Source organism: Bison bison, unplaced genomic scaffold, assembly GCF_000754665.1.
Source record: "Bison bison bison isolate TAMUID 2011002044 unplaced genomic scaffold, Bison_UMD1.0 scf7180017864313, whole genome shotgun sequence".
Lineage (NCBI taxonomy): Eukaryota > Metazoa > Chordata > Mammalia > Artiodactyla > Bovidae > Bison > Bison bison.
Window position 1 is genome coordinate 659,813 of NW_011494885.1, and position 19,468 is coordinate 679,280.

At 46.6% G+C, this 19,468-nt stretch overlaps 1 protein-coding gene across 1 annotated transcript in view; it reads left to right on the forward strand.

The window, feature by feature from the left end:
- The first annotated feature begins 17,538 nt into the window (after nt 1-17,538).
- Nucleotides 17,539-19,468, forward strand: part of CD177 (CD177 molecule) — a 13,099-nt gene continuing 11,169 nt past the window's right edge. The window contains exon 1 of the mRNA XM_010852536.1: nt 17,539-18,909. The gene's annotated coding sequence lies outside the window, so the exon portion shown is untranslated. The remainder of the gene's footprint in view (nt 18,910-19,468) is intronic.

Consider the following 19,468-nt stretch of genomic DNA (forward strand, 5'->3'; position numbering starts at 1 on the left):
GGAGTCCTGTGCAATGTCAATCTGCCGCCTCCCTCCTGTTTTGGGAGTCAGCAAGCGTGTGTGCGTTCTTCAATGACATATCGGTCTCAAAGAGCCCCACTGTCAGTCCCACTGGTTTTGAATCTCTTGTCTTCCTAGTTTTGGACCCCACGTCAGCAGCACCCAGAATGTGGTTCGAACAGCTTACTCCCCAGGGACGATCTCTCAGGCCCTGTAACCCCTGTAACCCCCATCCTTCTCCGTGTCCCTTCCCAGGGGCGCAGGTCCTGACCTGATCGCCTGTCTTCTCTGCCTACCAGAGTTTGTGTGCATTGCTCTGCCAGCCTCACTATGAAGATATATATATTTTTTCAAACTTTACATGTTTAATTTTGTACTGGGGTATAGCCGATTAACAATACTGGGGTAGTTTCGGGTGGACAGCGAAGGGACTCAGCCATACATATGCGTGTGTCCATTCTCCCGCAAAACCCCCACCTTCCACCCAGGCTGGCACATAAACTGAGCAGAGTTCCATGTGCTCTACAACAGGTCCTTGTTGGTTATCTGTTTTGAATACAGCAATGTGTACGTGACCTTCCCAAACTTCCTAACTACCTCTATCTCTTACCACCGCCCCCCACCCGCCGCAAGTCAACCGTAAGTTTGTTTTCTAAGTCCGTGAGTCTCTTTCTGTTTTGTAGGTTCGTTTGTATCATTTGTAGATGTATGTTTGGATGGGTCGTACAGAGAGATGAGCTCCTTGTCCTTCTACTCTGCCATCTTAATCTCCCTCCAAGTGTGTGTACAAGTTCTTATGTGGGCATAGATTTTCATTTCTCTCCATATAAAAGTGGGGGTAAAATTGCTGAGTCATGTGGAGGCCTTAGGATTCTTAAGAAGAGACACAGGGGCTTCCCTAGTGGCTCAGTGGTAAAGGATCTGCCAGCCAATGCAGGAGATGTGGGTTCGATCCCCGATGCCTCAGAGTAACTAAGCCTATATACCACAACTACTGAGCCTCTGCTCTAGAACCCGAGAGCCTCAACTACTGAGCGCAACTGAACCCATGCACCCTAGAGCCCATGCTCCGCAACAAGAGAAGCCACCGTAATGAAAAGCACGTGCATTGCAACTAGAGCGTAGCCCCTGCTTGCTTGCCGCGACTAGAGCAAAATCCACGCAGCAATGAAAACCCAGTACAGCCCAAAATAATTAAATAAATACTTTTTTTTTAAAAAAAAAAGAAGAGACCTCGCCTTAGAGAATAAGCTCACGAACACTTGAAGCACTTTGAATGACTCTTGCTGTTTAACTTGTTAATTTAGTGAGAGTCACATGTTTAGTTGGTTCTTGGAAGAATTGATGTTAATCAAATTTCTCTGTCTAATATAAGTGGGTGGGTTTTAGTCAGTTGTGTCTGACTCTTTGTGACCCCATAGACTGCAGACTGACAGGCTCTTCTGTCCATGGAATTTTCCAGGAAAGAATCCTGGAGTAGGTAGCCATTGCCTTCTCCAAGTGATCTTCCTTACCCAGGGATTGAACCTGGGTCTCCTGCACTGCAGGCAGATTCTTTACCATCTGAGTCACCAGGGGAGTCCCCGTCTAATGTAAACTAGCCAACAAAATTTAGCTCTCCGCTGTACAGTGATAAAGCCCTTGTTGGGTTGAGAAAGTTTCAACTGGGGGAGAGGGCCTGCTAGCCGATTTTAGCCATAATTAACTCTCTGCTTCCTTCTTTGCATTATGATGGGAATTTATTGTTCCTTTTGTATTACTCTTTTTTTTTTTTTTTGGCTCTCCTTTTTTCTTCTTTACATACCTATGCCACCACACATACTCCTATTTTATTCCTGCTTTTCTTTTCTTCTTCAAACTCCTGGTTGTATCAAAATGTTCCCCAGTCTTATGTCAGTTAAGACAATAAAATTATGAGACTCAAATGATTTTTCAGTTTCCTTTACAAGTATGTCATATTCAGATAAATATGGGCATTTATTCTAAAAGTCCAGAAAAATACTAGGCATTTATTCTAAAAGTTCTGTCATTACTGAAAATATTTTGCCCACTTATCATGTGGTGCATGCTGTGTTAAGTCACCTCAGTTGTGTCCTACTCTTTGTGACCCCATGGACCATAGCCCACTAGGCTCCTCTGTCCATGGTATTCCCCAGGCAAGAATACTGGAGTGGGTTGCCATGCCTTCTTCCGGGGGAACTTCCTGACCCAGGGACTGAACTCGTGTCTCCTATTAAATCTCCTGCATTGACAGATGGGTTCTTTACCACTAGCACCACCTGGGTAGCCCACGTAAAAGTTACTCTCAAAACCTGTCTGAGCCCTATGAGAAAACTAGTTTCTCTTCCTTGTAATCACACTGAGTATTTCAGGAGTCTTGCCACTCTGCTTTTCTCATTTGTCTTCCTGTTTCCAGTTCTCTTATTAATGTGTTGCTCTAGTCCCCAAGCAAGAAGAGTTCTGGGTTCAGTGGGGCTCAAAGTACAGGGCAAGGCTTATGGTCATAGAGAGCCCAGCAGGGAAGGGAAGTTGGCCTGGCTCAAAAAGCCTTGACCTTTAAACAAAGCATGCTTGCTGCTGCTGCTGCTGCTAAGTTGCTTCAGTCGTGTCTGACTCTTTGCGACCCCATGGGCTGCAGCCTACCAGGCTCCTCTGTCCATGGGATTTTCCAGGCAAGAGTACTGGAGTGGGGTGCCATTGCCTTCTCCGAAAGCATGCTTATGCAGCTCTTTTTAGTCTCTCCTTTCCTGTGTCCCGTTTCTGCTCTGTGATTCCTCACCCACCTTTATAACAGAAAAGAACCATCAAATCCTAGGGCTGGGTCATAACCTTGAATTGCCCAACCCTCAGGGGTAACTTCCCTGGTGGCTCAGATGGTAAAGCGTCTGTCTACAATGTGGGAGACTCAGGTTCAATCCCTGGGTTGGGAAGATCCCCTGGAGAAGGAAATGGCAATCTACTCCAGTACTATTGCCTGGAAAATCCCATGGACAGAGGAGCCTAGTGGGCTACAGTCCATGCGGTCACAAAGAGTCGGGCACGACTGAACGATTTCACTTTCACTTTTCAGGGGTAACTTGGGGAGAACATGTAGAGAGAGGCCCTTCTGAGGCTCCCTTTCCTTCTGCCCCTGGGTGGTTAGTTAATGTCCTACCAGCACTTCCCACTTGTCGGGGGCCAGGACCATGTTCCAGCCCCACATCACTGCTCAGGGCAGAGGGCACTTTGTCCAGACAGCTTAGATTCCAGAGAGACCTGCCTCTGAGCTTCACACTTCACCTTAGTGTCTGTGTCCATTGTGGTCTTGTATCTTCTCAGGTCTCAGGTTCTGGCTCTTCTTCTCTTCCTCACTGTTCTTGTGGGGGAGGGCTGTGTGAAAATGAGAATGTCTGTTGATGGAGGAAAAAGAAATCAGTTTGCACTGCAAATAACAACCTGAAGCTGTGCTCCCTGCTCATTGTGACTCCCTCTCCTCCCCAGAAGTTTCTGAGCACCAAACCCCAGTGAGATGTGAGCTGATTGTATAAATCCGTCTACAGGGTCTCCTTGGCGGTGGGGTTATGTTTGAAGGCTTTATGTCCTGGCTACTATCTTACTTGCTTTTCTCTTTTCCAGAGGAGTCTACTTCTCACTAGTAAGTATGAGGCCCATGAGCTACAGATTCATCCTCATTTCACCCTTTATTAGTTGCGGAATAAGTGTGGCTTTGTCTGTTTACATAATACAGCGGTGGGGAGAGAGAGCAAGGAAGCAGTGGCTCACCTGCCAGGGAGGGGAGCAGAGAACACCTTTAGTGAATGAACAGCTCTGCAGCAGAGTGAAGGGCGAGGTGCCAACAAGGAAGGAAGCGACAGGAAGCCAAGAGTTGTAAGCATTGAGAGTCTAATCCCTAGGGGAACAAAGAGGGGGCTAGACAGAGCCTTTGGGTGGTCCCAGCTCTGCTGCCTGAAAGAAGAGTTGCCTGATTGTCGCCTATTGTGGTCATGGCCTTAGGCTTCCCTGGTAGCTCAGTTGGTAAAGAATCTGCCTGCAATGCAGAAGACTGTCTGCAATGAAGGAGAGCTGGGTTCGACCCTTGGGTTTGGAAAATCCCCTGGAGAAGGAAATGGCAACCCACTCCAGCATTCTTGCCCGGGGAAATCCCATGGACAGGGGAGCATGGCAGGCTACAGTCCATGGGGTTGCAGGAGCTGGACAGGACTTAGAGACTAAACCACCAAATCCACAGGGGAATGAAGAGGTGGCTAGACAGAGCCTTTGGGTGGTCCCAGCCCTGCTGCCTGCAAGAAGAGTTGCCTGATCCCTGCCTTTTATTGGCAGATTCTGGGCTTAGGCTAGGTTCTGGGCTGCAGAGATCAATGGGCGTGGCCCCTACTGTACAAGTGTACACTCTAACTAACCAAAAGAAGATAGTAACAAATAGAAATCAGATGAGGTTTTCAAGATGTGTGGTATCGTGGGCTGAGATTACTGCTTCCATCACTGACAGCTAATGTTTATTCTTCCCCCATTTTCTTCTAAGTGCTCTGCACGTGGATTAACTCACTGACTCCTGACAACAGTCCTGGGAGGTAGGTATTGTTACAAGTCCCCTTTCATGATGAAGAATCAGAGGCACAGAGACAACACACACAGCTTGCCTGAGGTCTCACAGTAGGGACTCAGGAGCAGGCGCTCCAGCACGGCTGGTCTGGCTCTAGGACAGGTGCTCTGAAGTAATACAGCTTCTAGTAAGTCATGTGAAGACCACAGAGCTCTGTGACTTCACATTCACATGCCTTTGGGTCCACTTGCCCAGCCCTTTGCCTGGAAGACTCTTTCTTATAGACTCCGGTCAAGGGAGACTCCTTTGACATCTTGTCTGACTCCTGTGTATCCCGAGGTGGTCAGTGTCCTCAGAGCTTGACTAGCACTTTGCGTATGTTTTGTTAAACTGCTTCATGGTCCGTTTGTTGGGATATCTGACTCTTTGTGTTATAAGCTTCTGGAGAGGAGGTACCTTTTTATTTTGGAAAATTTCAAAAATAGTTGCAAAAATGAAAGCAATAATATAATGAATCTACCTGTACTTATCGTGTAACTACAGCAGTGATCATTCTATGGCCAGTCTTGCAGCATCTGTACTTCCTCTCCAACCTAGATTTTTTGTTGTTGTTGTTTTATTTTTGGCTGTGCTGGGTCTTTGTCGCTGTGTGCACATTTTCTCTAGTTGCGGCGGGCAGGGGCTACTCTTCAGTGGGATGCATGGGCTTCTCATTGTGGTGGCTTCTCTTGTCACAGACCACAGGCTGTAGGCGCACAGCCTTCAGTGGTAGCAGCACACAGCTCAGTATTGAGGCTCACAGGCATTAGAGCACAGGCTTAGTAGTTGTGGTCCATGGGCTTAGTTGCCCCTTAGCATGGATGATCTTCCTGGACAAGGGATCGATCCCATGACCCCTGCATTGGCAGACAGATTCTTAACCAGTAGACCACCAGGGAAGTCCCAACTGGCATTGTTTAGAAACAAATCCCAGATATCACTTCACTGCCTCTGTAAATATTTCATTTGTGTTACTAAAATAGAAGGGGTCTTTAAAAAACATAATCCTAGTATCATTGTCCCACTAAAAAGTTATATTTCGTTAAGTATCATAAAGTATTCAATGTTTGAATTTTAGCAATTTTCTCACAATTTTTCCCTTCCCGTCTCATTCTTCTTTATTCCTTCATTTCCTCTATATCTCCCCTCCCTTTTTTAGAGTCGAATTTTTTGAATAAAGATGCAAATAAGGGCTTTATTTTATAATCATCACATGGTTCTCAGCAAGTGGCTTAGTGTTTGTCACATAGTAAATCCTCAGTAAATGATGCTGAATGAACGAATCAGCAGAAGTCTATAACAAATCCTAGTTGAATTACTACAGCCTTACTGTCGCTTTTGGTTGGTTTGTCGGGATGGCTTTTGGTTTCTGATGACTTTAGTTAGGAGTTAACTTCGGTGCTAGCTACTCTCAGTGCCTGTGACCACTACTAAAGGTCTGAGGGCAATATATGCACCTGTGACTCAGATTTACAGGTGAGCAGGGAAGGGGCCCTTGCTTTCTCATCTCTATTTTTGTCTTCAGTGCCTTGTAACATCAACTTGAGTCTGGACCGACCAGGTTTGGCTTTTTTGCTTCTGTAGAACAGAGACCCTGAAGGAGCTCCCTGAGAACAAGAACAGCTTCCATATGGTGCTGTTGTAAGCAGCATTCTAGGATGGAACCTCAAGACTTACTCCTAATCCCTGGACTGAGAACATGTGATGAGTAATCCTGTGGGTAATTGTGTTAAGGGATTTTGCAGATATCCTGTAAGTAGGGTCACTCATCAATTTACTTTGAATTTAACAAAAAGAGATGTGATCTAAGTGGGCTTAATGTAATCACAGGAGCACTTTGAAAGCAGACTGTTTTTTTTTCAGCTGGCCTCAGAAAAGAAATCAGTGAGATTAGAAGTATAAGAGGGATTGGGTTTAAGGGATGTTCTCTGAGTTATACTTCTCTGAGTCACTGAGATAGAGGGAGCCTCATGCCTAGGACCTGAGAAGGTCTTCTAGGAGCTGAGAGTGTCTGTACTATGAAAATGCAGAGTTGCCTTATGGCCTCAGAACAGGCTGTTCCTAAGCTGATGTGACTTCTAGTGAAGGAGATGGCAGGTGGTGGGCGGGTTGGGGGCCCATGATTAAGACTTAAGGATTTCGCTTCCCTCAGTCTGTGGTCCAGACCCCAGTGCATTAGACCGAGGTGGTGGTGGGGCAGGGTGGGGGGGTTGAGGGGAGGCCTCAGTGCACTTCTGAAGATTTCTGCCAGTTCGCAAGGCCTGAGTTTTGCCCAGGTATGTCTCACAGGTGTGTGTCTTGGCAGCAGGCTCCAGAGGCAGGAGGGGCTGAAGCCCACAGCACCCAGAGCAGCAGAGACAGGGAAAGTCTCACCATAGGAGATGCCCGCATCCATAACAGAGGCAGGAGGGGGAAGGAGGCAGAATGAGGAAAGGGCTCCTGGAAGCTCGGCCATCTCACGGCTGCCTGGCTTCTGTGGCCCCGGAGGGGCCATGTCTCCAGGGACTCTTACATGACTAGGAAGGGTGTGAGGACCTGTGCCAAACTGAGGGTGGGGACTGAGATCACCTCTCATATTTCAGAAGGTAGGGATTCCCTGGTCGGTCAGGGCACGTGGTGGAACAAACCAGCTCTCACTCAGTTCCAATCTGGCCTTTCGGCACTCAGATATTTTTGAAAGCTTTGGAAATGTAAAAAGGACTGATGGTTATGTTGTGTGTTATAACTTCCCACCTTTTCATGGTTGCAGCTTTCTGGGTACCAGGTGTGACAGGTATGAATATGCCTCTCAGGTGTCTTAGGTATGAATATGCCTCTCAGGTATCTTGGGGTGGGGATTTACTGATGGAAGGCCCTCTGAATTCACTGCCCCTTTGCAGAGAGGAAACACTTCACACCGGCTCCCAGTAGGGATTCCCAGTAGTGAATTCAATCTCAATTCTGAGAAACGATCTTTCTCCACGGATCTTCCCTGCCCTACCAGGGAATCCTGGGTTTCCAAACGAATCTCTACCTCTAGAATTTTTAGTGTCCCAGCCTCAGTTTGGGATAAGTCTTCACACCCTGCCTAGCCATGTAAGATTCCCTGGAGACAAAGTCCCGGGAGAGACACTCACCATATTTCTATACATAAACAGTGAACAGTATGAAAAGGAAAATTTCAAAATTCCATGTACAATAGCATCAATAAGAATAAAATACTTAGGAATTAACTTAACCAGGTAAGTGACAGACTTGTACACAGAAAAACTAAAAAACAACTTTTAAAAAGGAGAACACATAGCAACAGAAATTAAGAAGACATAAATAAGTGGAAAGATATTCTGTGCTCATGTACTAGGAGACTTGATATTTTTAGATGACAATACTAATGAAAATGTAGTGGATGTACATGGGTAATGATTCCCTGCCCAGGGACTGAACCTGGTTATCCAGCGTCTGTGGGATCATGGAAAAAGCAAGAGAGTTCCAGAAAAACATCTATTTCTGCTTTATTGACTATGCCAAAGCCTTTGACTCTGTGAAAGTGAAGTCGTGTCCGACTCTTTGCGACCCCTTGGACCACCAGGCTCCTCCGTCCATGGGATTTTCCAGGCAAGAGTACTAGAGTGGGTTGCCATTTCCTTCTCCAGGAGATCTTCCCGACCCAGGGATTGAACCCAGGTCTCTTGCATTGTAGGCAGACGCTTTACCATCTGAGCCACTGTGTGGATCACAATAAACTGTAGAAAATTCTTTAAGAGATGGGAATACCAGACCACCTGACCTGCCACTTGAGAAACCTGTATACAGGTCAGGGAGCAACAGTTAGAACTGGACATGGAACAACAGACCGGTTCCAAATAGGAAAAGGAGTACGTCAAGGCTGTATACAGTCACCCTGCTTATATAACTTATATGCAGAGTACATCATGAGAAACGCTGGGCTGGAGGAAGCACAAGCTGGAATCAAGATTGCCAGGAGAAATATCAATAACCTCAGATATGCAGATGACACCACCCTTATGGCAGAAAGTGAAGAAGAACTAAAAAGCTTCCTGATGAAAGTGAAAGAGGAGAGTGAAAAAGTTGGCTTAAAGCTCAACATTCAGAAAACTAAGATCATGGCATCCGGTCCCATCACTTGATGGCAAATAGATGGGGAAACAGTGGAAACAGTGGCTGACTTTATTTTTCTGGGCTCCAAAATCAGTGCAGATGGTGATTGCAGCCATGAAATTAAAAGACGCTTACTCCTTGGAAGAAATGTTATGACCAACCTAGACAGCATATTAAAAAGCAGACATTATTTTGCCAACAAAGGTCTGTCTAGTCAAGGCTATGGTTTTTCCAGTAGTCATGTATGGATGTGAGAGTTGGACTATAAAGAAAGCTGAGCACGGAACAATTGATGCTTTTGAACTGTGGTATTGGAGAAGACTCTTGAGAGTTCCTTGGACTGCAAGGAGATCCAACCAGTCCATTCTGAAGGAGATCAGCCCTGGGTGTTCATTGGAAGGACTGATGTTGAAGCTGAAACTCCAATACTTTGGCCACCTGATGTGAAGAGCTGACTCATTTGAAAAGACCCTGATGCTGGGAAAGATTGAGGGCAGAAGAAGGGGACGACAGAGGATGAGACGGTTGGATGGCATCACTGACACAATGGACATGGGTTTGGGTGGACTCCGGGAGTTGGTGATGGACAGGGAGGCCTGGCGTGCTGCGGTTCATGGGGTCACAAAGAGTCGGACACGACTGAGCGACTGAACTGAACTGAACTGAATGAAAACCAGGAATCCTAGTCGTGAGGCCACCAGGGGCTAGAGGCAAGGTTCCCCTGGCTTTACCCCCCACTGAAAGCAAGAATGTTTCAAGGAGGCAAAAACTAAAAACAATAGCAAATTTTATTAGAGACACAGCATAATATGTGGGAGAGCACACAGAGAAGCAGTTTGCTTATTCAAGATAGAAGCAAGGCAGAAATACACTCCCAGAGAAGAATGTGGGTGTCCTGAATGAGAAGCACAGTTAAGACATGATTTAAATCAGTCATCCAGGACAGTCCTTCCAGGTCTTTGTTTACCTTTGGCCAGTTATATAACTTCTTTTTCCACATCAGACCTGTCCTAGGAGCCACCCCAAGTCACATGGGTAACTTTGCTGAGATGGATCCCACCACAGAGGCATGTCCACATGTATTGGGTGACGAGCCCCGCTCCCTTTTTGACTCCCAAGGAGCCTTCCTACACAGGTACATACAGGGAAGTTTTCCTTGACCTCAGGAGTGGTCGTCTTATCTCTTTACTTCAGCAGAGCTCAGCTCCTGCCACTAGCTCTATCCTCAGAGTGTCTGGATGAGAACCAAGCTTCGATTTTACTCCACTGGACAGACACCAGCAGTTCGGATCAGGGGCCCATCCATCTCCTACATCAACCTTGGTAAAAGCAATTTTAGAGGAAGAAGAGAAAGAAAGAAAGCATGAAGGAGTGAGTGAAAGGTGAAAAAATAGAAAAAAAAAATTCTGGGCTTCCCTGGTGGTCCAGTGGTTAACAATCTGCCTGCCAACTCAGGGAATGGGAATTTGATCCCTGGTTTGGGAAGATCCCACATGCCTCGGGGCAACTAAGTCCATGGGCCACAACTCCTGAGCCAGCACTCTAGAGCCCATGCTCTATAACTAGACAAGCCACTGCGATAAGCCTGTGCACTGCAGTGAAGAGCAGCCCCCCTGTGCTCCACAACAAAAGAAAGCCACAAGCAATGAAGACCCAGGGCAGCCAAAAAATTAAAAAAAAGAGTCCAGATAGTTGAAGATGCTTGACCCAGAAGGGAAGAAGCAGTGAATGGGATGGAAGATCAAGGAAGTGAGTTTTTTTCAGCAGATTGCTTTAGAGGATGTGGGGGGTGGGGGACAAAGCAGATGCAGAGGGGGAAGTTGAAGGCTGGCAGGGCACAGACAGTAACCCCACGAAACCATGAAACCACATCTCTGGATGTGAATGTCCACTTGGCGAATGACTATTGTAGATTCTGTAAAGTTTGAGTTCGCAGTGTAGAGAGAACTGGGGTTTAGGGTCAGGGTTAGGGCTTAGCCTGGTCAGGATCAGGAACTGATTGTGAGAAGATGCTGATAGTCAGAATGTGGGCTTGACCTGGGATCAGAGTTAAGAATCAGTCTGGTTCTGGGATCAGATTAGAAGTTGATGTCCAAAAGAGAGAGGCTGATCTTTAGATATCACAAACCTAAACCTCATTCTGTCTCTAGTATTTTCCCTCCTTCTCCATTCTGTCGCGAATTTTCTTTTGGTTTTATCTTTCATTTCTCTCCCTCCCCTTCTTTCTCTCTTTTCTCTCCTCTCTTTTTCTTAATCCCTCTTCTTTCTCCTCCACCTTTGCAACTCAAACTAGAAGAATTTAAACAGCTTGAAAAGTTGATTCTTTGCCAACTGAAATTGACTTTAGTTCCAACAGGAATAATTTAGAAACCAAAGGAGCATTAGTTGGTTCAAGGCTCTACAAATAAATAAGTAAAATCTAAATTCCAATACTTGTTTTTTAACCCACTGTTGAGTTTTTGTAATGAATCAGGAACTTCTGACTGATTTTTTTTTTTTTTTTTAGACTAGAATAAAACAAGCTTTACTCAGTGCCAAAGAATGGAGAAGCTGGAACTGGTACACAAATTAACTTCTCTGAAATTGATTTTTAAAATCTTGTAACCTTGTTTCACAAATATCCTTGGGCAAAAGCCTTAACTTTCTGTAAGAGGAAATCAGACTTGGCTAATACTCAACAGGTTCTGAAAAAGTACAATTGCAAGTTGATAAATGCAGATACATTTTAATATCAAACAGTAGGGATAGTAAGCCATCGGCCATATAGGAAGTAGCCATAAATTAGAAAAAAGAACAAACCATTTAAACTACAAAAGAGTTATACTAGAAACCTCCCCCCTGGAAATATTAAAGTGTTCTTCTAAGTAACTCCTGGGTGATTCTATTCAGAAAATAATGACTGTAAGAATGTTTATGTTTCAAACCCAGTATATTACAACATGGAACATCTTACAGAGTCTAATAGAATCACAGTGCAGAACTTGTTTTGGAGAAAATTCATGCCTTCTTCTGAAGATTGCAATCAGACATTTGGAAAGGGGCGTTAGGCTTGTTGTTATTGTTGTTTAGTCACTAAGTCATATCTGATTCTTTTAAGACCCCCTGACTGTAGCCTGCCAGGCTCCTCTATCCATGGGATTTCCCAGGCAAGAATACTAGAGCTGGTTGCCATTTCCTTTTCCAGGGGATCTTCCTGGCCCAGGGATTAAACCTGCATCTCCTACATTGGCAGGCAGATTCTTTACCAGTGAGCCATCTAGGCTTATTCTGGGCCCCAGTGGAGGCTGAATGCCTGGTGCACTGGAAATGCTAATCCCAGTATGAAGGTATTAGGAGCTGGGGTCCTTGGGAGGTCATAAGATCATGAGGGTGGAACTCTAATGCTGGGATTAGTGCCCATATTCATCAAAATTCTTCAGAGAAACAGAATCAATAGGGCATAAACAGATATGTGTGTGTGTGTGTTAGTCACTCAGTTGTGTCAACTCTTTGTGACTCCATGGACTGTAGCCCACCAGGCTCTTCTGTCCATGAAATTTCCCAGGCAAGAATACTGGAATTGGGTAGCAATTCCCTTCTCCAGGGGATCTTCCAGAACCCAGGGATCAAACCTGGGTCTCCTGCATTGCAGGTGGGTTCTTTACCATCTGAGCCACCAGGGAAGCCCAAACAGATATATAGAAACATATGTAGATATATTATGAAGAATTGGTTCATGAGATTATGGAAGCTAGGAATTCCCAGGATCTTCTGTCTGTAAGCTGGAGGCCCAGAAAATTTGGCAGTACAGTTGAAACTTCAAGCCTGTTAACTTGGGGAACAAGCAGTCTAAGTCCCAGTCTAAGGTAAAAGCCCTGATATAAGAAGGCCTGATAAGACTGAAGGCGGGAGGAGAAGGGGAGGACAGAGGATGAGCTGGTTGGATGGCATCACCGACATGATGGACATGAGTTTGAGTAAACTTCAGGAGTTGGTGATGAACAGGGAGGCCTGGCGCGCTGCAGTGTATGGGGTCGCAAAGAGTTGGACACGTCTGAGTGACTGAACTGAAATGAACTGCTGTCCCAGGGGAGGATACGGTGATGTCTCAGCTCAGGCAGAGAGCAAATTCTTCCTTCTGTTACCTATTTGTTCTACTCAGGCCCTCAGTGAACTAGAAGTCCACTTGCTTCTACAAGGGCCATCTTTATTCATCTTTAAAAGACACTTGCTCCTTGGAAGAAAGGCTATGACAAACCTAGACAGCAAAATTAAAAAGCAGAGACATCACTTTGCCCACAAACATCTGTATAGTCAAAACTATGGTTTTTCCAGCAGTCATGTTAGAATGTGAGAGTTGGGCCATAAAGAAGATTGAGTGCTGAAGAACTGATACTTCGAACTGTGGTGTTGGAGAAGACCCTTGAGAGTCCCTTGGACAGCAAGGAGATCCAACCAGTCAATCCTAAGGGAAATCAACCCTGAATATTCATTGGAAGGACTGATGCTGAAGCTGAAGCTCCAATACTGTGGCCACCTGATGAGAAGAGCCGACTAATTAGAGAAAACCCTGGTGCTAGGAAAGATTGAAGGCAGGACGTGAAGGGGACAATGGAGGACAAGATGGTTGGATGGAATCACCGACTCAATGGACATGAGTTTGAGCAAGCTCCAGGAGATGGTGAAGGACAGGGAAGCCTAGTGTGCTGCAGTCCATGGGGTCGCAAAAAGTTGGACATGACAGTGACTGAACAACAACAAAAATCTGTATTCAGTACACCAATTCAAATGCTATTGTCTCCTGGAAACACCCTTACAGAAACACCCAAAAATCATGTTTTACCAGCTATCTGGGAACCCCTTAGATGTGGCAAGTTGAACATTAATTACCACAGTGCCCTTTTATGAGGAAGGCAGAGCTAGTTGGCTCTCCTCCAGCCATGTGAGGATGCAATGAGAAATCTACCATCTGCAGTCCAGAAAAAGGTCCTCGCCAGAACCTGATCACATTAGCACCCTAAGCACTTCCGGCCCCCAAAACTGTAAGAAAAATTCTATTCTTTAAAAAAAAAAAATTGATTTATTTAATTTTCGCTTTGCTGGGTCTTCATTGCTGCAGGTGGGCTTTCTCTAGTTGCTGTGAGCCAGGGCTACTCATTGTTACAGTGGGCAGGCTTCTCACTGAAGTGACTTCTCTTGTGGAGCACAGGCTCTAGGTGCACAGGCTTCAGCAGTTGTGGCAACATTGGCTTAGTTGCCTCACAGCTTCTGGAATCTTCCTGAACTAGGGATTGAACCCCATCCCCTGCACTGGCAGGTGGAGTCTTAATCTTGGGATCACCAGAGATCCTCCCATGAAGTATTGCTTCCAACTAGAGGATGTATTTTAAGGCAAAGGAACTGAGGCAGTTAACTCCCCGCATGGAGCTCACTGACTTCCAGGTGCCCCACTATACAGACACAGTTGGCTTATCAGAAGGGTCAAAAGGCCATGATGGCTTTTGAAGGCACCAGGTAGAGAAGGTACCTTGCCACCCAACAGGAGATGCTCTAGGTCTCAAAGTGGCCAGTCTATCATGTCACCTGCCCTAGAGCCAGAATGCAGGGGTCCATGACACAGGGGAGGATAAGGGAGTGTCCCCGCCCATCAGTACACATGACAACCCACTTAAAGCATTTTTGCTCCTGGTCTCTGTGACCTTGGGCTTGGTGTGGGTGAGAAACCCAATCAGAGCTCTAATCAACCAGAAGCCAGGACTGCCCCCATGTGTTCATTGTGCTGCTGAAACAAGAGGCGGAGAAGACAACCAGAGGGACCGTGACCACCAGAGGGAGACTGGTTTGCCAGGTCAAGAAGGACTACGTTTGGAAGCCAGGGGATGCATTGTGGGTAATACTGACTCGCCGGTGGCCCTGTTCAGCAGAAAGTGGCCAAAAGCCAATAAAGACAAGACTATTGAACACTTACTTCCTTTAGGAATGAAACCTTGTGTCTCAACGATGTCCAGAGGAGGTGTTGGCAGGTGGTAAGAGAACGTAGAAGGGGTGGTAGAAGCAGGCGGCTCTCATTACCACCAGCCGCACAGTCAGGGCCTTTGCAGCTCTGTTATAGGTTTTCCCCCATCTTCCTCTGACTGTGGTTCATGAAGAACTGGTCATCTAAAGCTGTGGGTGTGTGACCCCTTGCCATTAGCACAAGACAGTTCTATGATTAAGTACCAGACGGGAATTGTGTGTCTTCTGTATTGCGGACTCAAGGGGTGGGTTGTGCGGTTTCCTTTTTCACATTCATTCTCTCCCCTTCTCCCCCTGCCCTGTGCTGTGGGGACTGTTAGTGGGATCTCCCACCTTTCAGCTGGGTTCGGTCGATGGGGAGCCCCAGCAGGAGACCACAGGGAGGACACTGAGTGAAGTTGGGGTGTTAATTCCCCAGCTCCCTCCCTGTACTGTTGCTGTTGGATGTGTGAATTTTGCAGCCTGAAGTTGGAACTCCTGTCAAATAGCCATCTCCAGAGCGGGTTCTCTGAGTCTCTGTTTGCAGCCCCTCTGTGTTGCTGTAAAGCAGCAACAGAAACACAGTGCTATCAGAACCAGGAAACTGCTCTAACCCTTATGTCTCCAAAACAGTCTCATGCTTTTGCAAATTGTCTCATTTAAAATCTCTTTTCAAGGTATGCAGGTGGAATGGGTCCCCATTTGAGCTGGGGCCCTGACTGCTAGGGAGAATCTGTATTGAAGTATACCTTCACCTCCGAGGTCACGGTCATGGGCACATACTTTTGACCGTAGCACCCTGGGGTGCTAGTGGTTAAAGAAAACAAAAACAAAAAAAACCCCGCCTGCCGATGCAGGAGACTAAGAAATGCAAGTTGGATCCCTGGGTCAGGACCATCCCCTGGAGAAGGGCATGGCAACCCACTCCAGTATTCTTGCCTGGAAAATCCCATGGACAGAAGAGCCTGGTGGGCTACAGTCTATGGGGTCACACAGAATTGGACACGACTGAGCGACTAACACTTTCAGATTTTCACTTTCACTTTTCACAAAAGGGCAGAAATGAGTTCCAGGCAGAGGACCCAGAATGTGCAAAGGCCAGGGGGTAAGACAGTTGAGTCAAGTAAAGTTCAACTAACTCACTTGGGTGATTAAATGAGCTAAGACACCTGAAGTACCCTGTACACAGTGAGTGCTATGTAAAAGCCAGCAGGTATAATTATTGCACACCGGAGAAGGCAGTGGCACCCCACTCCAGTACTCTTGCCTGGAAAATCTCATGGGCGGAGGAGCCTGGTGGGCTGCAGTCCATGGGGTCGTTAAGAGTCAGACACGACTGAGCGACTTCACTTTCACTTTTCACTTTCATGCATTGGAGAAGGAAATGGCAACCCATTCCAGTGTTCTTGCCTGGAGAATCCCAGGGACGGGGGAGCCTGGTGGGCTGCCGTCTATGGGGTCACACAGAGTCGGACACGACTGAAGCGACTTAGCAGCAGCAGCAGCAGTGTGCACACATCCAGGGTATACCAACTTGGGCGTATTAGTGGTGGAGTAATATTCTCTCCTCCTGACAACACAGGCAATCCATAACCTCAAGCCTTGATTACAGCTCTGCTGCTGCTGCTGCTGCATTGCTTCAGTCGTGTCCGACTCTGTATGACCCCATAGACGGCAGCCCATCAGGCTCCCCCGTCCCTTGGATTCTCAAGGCAAGAACACTGGAGTGAGTTGCCATTTCCTTCTCCAATGCATAAAAGTGAAGAGTGAAAGTGAAGTCACTCAGTCGTGTCTGACTCTTAGTGACCCCATGGACTGCAGCCCACCAGGCTCCTCTGTCCATGGGATTTTCCGGGCAAGAGTACTGGAGTGGGGTGCCATTGCCTTCTCCAATTACGGCTCTAGGGAGCTGTAATGGACAGGCAAGAAACCACACACGTTTGAAGTATATAGTTCAATGAATTTTCATGTGCACACACACTCTGTAAGGTCATCAACACAGTTCAGATAGTGAATGTATCCATTCCACCCAAGTTTCCACATGGGGACTTCCACCTGGGGACATCCTGGCTGGCCCCATGGTGAAGAATCTGCCTTGAAATGCAGGGAACTCGGGATTCTATCCCTGGTCTGGGAAGATCCCACATGCCTCAGGGCAACTAAGTCAACTAAAGAAAAAAAGAAGAGAATCTGAAATTTTGAACAATTTTACATGTTTACCTAATATTTTTCCACATGAGCCTTTGTAATCCCTACCTCTGTACTCAGCCCCACCCTGATAGTACCCAGGCACTCACTCACCTTCTTTCAGTTACTATAGATTAGCTTGTAGTTTCCAGAATTGTATATAAATGAAATCTTATAGTATGTTCTCTTTTTTCATCTGGCCTCTTTCATTCAGTGTAATAATTTTTTATTGAAATGAAATTCACCAAATGGAAACCATTTTAAAGTGAACAATTCCGTGGCATTTAGCTCAGTCACAAGGTTGTATGACCACCACCTGCTGCTGCTGCTGCTGCTAAGTCACTTCAGTCATGTCTGACTCTGTGCGACCCCATAGACGGCAGCCCACCAGGCTCCCCCGTCCCTGGGATTCTCCAGGCAAGAACACTGGAGTGGGTTACCATTTCCTTCTCCAATGACCACCACCTAGATAGTCCTAAAATGCTTTCATCGCTTCCAAATAAAACTCTACTTATTAAGAGGTTGCTCCCAGTTCCCCCATCCTCTAACGCCTGGAAACCACCAATTATGTCTCAATGGATTTACTTATTCTGATTATGTCATCAATGAATCATACAATATGTGACTTTTTGTGTCTGGCTTCTTCCAGAAATGGCTACCTACTCCAGTATTCTTGCCTGGAGAATCCCATGGACAGAAGAGCCTGATGGGCTACAGTCTATGGGGTCGCAAAAGAGTCAAACACAACTGAGCAACTAATCAATAACAGCAACAACCTATGGGCCTCTTTGCCCCTTTCCTTCTTCCTCCAGGGACGTTGCTTCAGTACGCACACAACTCCAGAGGCCACCATTCACACAGCCACCGTGTGAATCATAGCGCACAACCCATACAAATGTAGTGATGGCTCCATTGTATCTTTCCTTCCTTCCTTCCTCTCTCCCTTCCTTCAATAAATATTTATTGAGCATCTAGGCTCCGTCACGATAGTGGTGGAGACACAGTAGCAGATGACCAGAACATGCCTCTGTCCATGGAGCAAATTTTACACCTGCAAAACAGGGGCTTCCCTGGTGGCTCAGTGGTAAATCTGCTCTGTCAGTGCAGGAGATGTGGGTTCGATCCCTGATCCGGGAAGATTCCACATGCCTCGAAGCAACTAAGCCTCTGTGCCGTAACTATTGAGTCTATGCTCTAGAGACTGGGAACTGCAATTATCGAGCCCACGGGCCCCAACTGCTGAACCTGTGCACCCTGGCACTCATGCTCTGCAACAAGAGAAGCCACCACAATGAGAAGCCCGTGCACCGCAATGAAGAGTAGCCCCTGCTCTCTGCAACTAGAGAAAAGTCTACGCACCCATGAACACCCAACACAGCCAAAAATATAAATAAGCAAAATTATTATTTTAAAAATTCTTAAAAAAATAAACTTGTACATGCAAAGAAAAATAAAATGTATAAGGATGTTGAAATAAACGTGTAATTGCAACTTTCATATTCATTTCTTTGTCTTCTGCTGCTGTTCTCAATCTTTTCTCCGTTTCCCCTCTCTTTCTCACACATTCACATCTGGCCTCTGCAGTCACAGATAGACACCTCCTATTCTTCCCTGTCTCTTCCTAGCCAGCATGCTAGAGCTGGTTTGTGCAGGTTTGCAAAAGCCAATTGTTAAATACTTAGGAATTTTTCGAGCTGGTTGTGAAAATGATTAGTAGCTTAAAACCAGACAGGATAAGAGAATTTACACCACAGAAATAGGCTGATGCTATGATGTTGTTTTTCTGAAAAGCTGATCTTCTAGCACACCACTATTCCATCTATTTCTGGCAAGGACACTTTGCTTTGCCAAGGAATATCCTAATTCTCTGATAGATATCCAGTCTCCACCACCACCTGTCCTCTCCCACCCCCGCCATTCCTCACTTCCCTCCTGGGTGGTGGGAAAGCGGAGGTTCTAGGACCGTGTTGTGCTGACAGTGGAGAGAACAGAAGAAGAAGAGGAAGCATGAAGGAAGTTCATGAAAAAGGGAATAAAAAGGACAGCAGTATAGGAAGGCGGCGCTAGAGGTAAAGAACCCGGCTGTCGGTGCGGGAGACCTAAGAGACATGGTTTCCATCCCTGGGTGGGGAAGATCCCCTGGAGGAGGGCATGGCAACCCACTCCAGTATTCTTGCCTGGAGGATCCCATGGACAGAGGAGCTTGGCGGCCTACAGTCCATGGGGTCACAAAGGGTCAGACATGACTGAGCGACTAACACGCACACAGGAAGGAAAGAGAAGGAAAGAGAAGCAGGAATCCATGGGGGGCAAGGGTTCAGGTAGAGAGAGCAGAAGGACCAGGCAAGACTCACCGCCCAGTGTCCTCACAGGCAGTTGGGTCATTTCCCCATCTTGGGCCAGAAGGTGGCTGAGCTGCTAGGAGATGGGGAAACCACCTTCTCAAACTACCCTTAAACAGGGTGGGGGTGGGGACCCGCAGAGCTGGGCTCTGCAGGAAGGAGGGCTGGGGACCTGGACCAATGAGGTCTCGGGGCTAGGATGCCTCAGTCTCTAACTGTTGAGAGGGGCTGTTGGCCCAGACTCTTGGGTCAGAGGGGGAGCGGGGGAGGGGGCTGAATCCTGGGT